Source organism: Rhincodon typus, chromosome 27 (assembly GCF_021869965.1).
Source record: "Rhincodon typus isolate 14 chromosome 27, sRhiTyp1.1, whole genome shotgun sequence".
Lineage (NCBI taxonomy): Eukaryota > Metazoa > Chordata > Chondrichthyes > Orectolobiformes > Rhincodontidae > Rhincodon > Rhincodon typus.
In genome coordinates, this window is record NC_063358.1 from 21,384,939 (window position 1) to 21,386,381 (window position 1,443).

Sequence of the window (1,443 nt, forward strand, 5' to 3'; positions counted from 1 at the left end):
TGGAAAAACCCATCTGGTTCACTAATGTCCTTTAGGGAAGGAAACTGCCATCCTTACCTGGTCTGGCTACATGTGACTCCAGACCCACAGCAATGTGATTGACTCTTAACTGCTCTCTGGGCAATTTGGGATAGGCAATAAATGCTGGCCTAGCCAGGCATGCCCACATGCCATGAACGAATAAAGAAAAAAAAATGTGTAGAATTTCAATGTCACAAAAGAGAGAAGGATGAGGCACCCTCAACCCATCAATAACACATTTCAGTGTTGGGGACGTACTGTGGAAATATTAATTGTAGTGAGTGTCAGGAATCTGGAAACCACTGAGCCTGGATACACTTAATATAGTTTTTGTCATGATATGCTTAAGACTCACATGCCCTAGTATTCTAACACAGTTAAATGGGAAAGTTACTTGCAAATTTAAAGGGATTCTGAGAAATGATAAAGCACACGCACACAGTCTCAGTGGTTACAATGCATGAAAATGGTTTGTGATTTTAAGGGAGTAAACAGAATATTGAATTTGGGCAAATTTACATCGAGAGATATCAAATATCCAGAATGAATTATCAAGTAGCTTTTAAAAAAAGTGGGTCATCTTAGAGAAAGAACTAACAAAATGTGTTGTGCCTGAATCAAACAGAAATGTTTGACTTCTGTTCTAATATATTTTAAGATAATGCTCCATAAGCTCCAAATCTCTACAGGCATCTGGAATTAGATAGGATGGTAATAGTTAAATTGCAAAATTGGATGAGACAAAGAATTTAAGGGTGGAGACTGGTGGCAGAAACAAAAGAAATAGAATAATGGATTGAAATGGCAATTGAGGTTAAAATGCATTTTATTGCAAAGGAAGTTTAATGACAACACCAAATTGATAGCTTTCTCTTGGTAATGTTTGTGTCCTTGTCTTTCTTTTTAAGAAAGACTGAATTGATGATCAAGCCACTACGCGAGACATCGGAACCAAACGTGGAGAGATAAGTAAAACCTCATAGATCGTTTGATATGGTCATGTGGGAGTCAAGAATGTGTGACAAGGTCTTGGGACACTGATGTTAATGTGCAAAAGTGCATGTTACCTCAGGGGTAGCAAACATGAGACGGTACAAAAAAGCATGCACAGAAGAACAGGTCTCAGACATGTGCACCCACTTGGCAAAAGGATTAGTGGCTTGGAATAGCACAAAAACATAGTTTAAATGATAAGACACTGATACCAAATCCACAGAGAAACTGACTTCAAAACAATAAAGGTTGTATTAGTGAAAGGGCTGCAAAGTGTATTACAATCAAAATAAAAAGTGTGGTTGGCTAGTATGTCAAAATGTTACATAAATAAAAGAATGTGAACTCTGGGGGGAGTAATAGTGGACTGAGTGAAAGGAACCATCGGATAACATACACATACCCCATCTTGAGCGTTTTTATGACCAA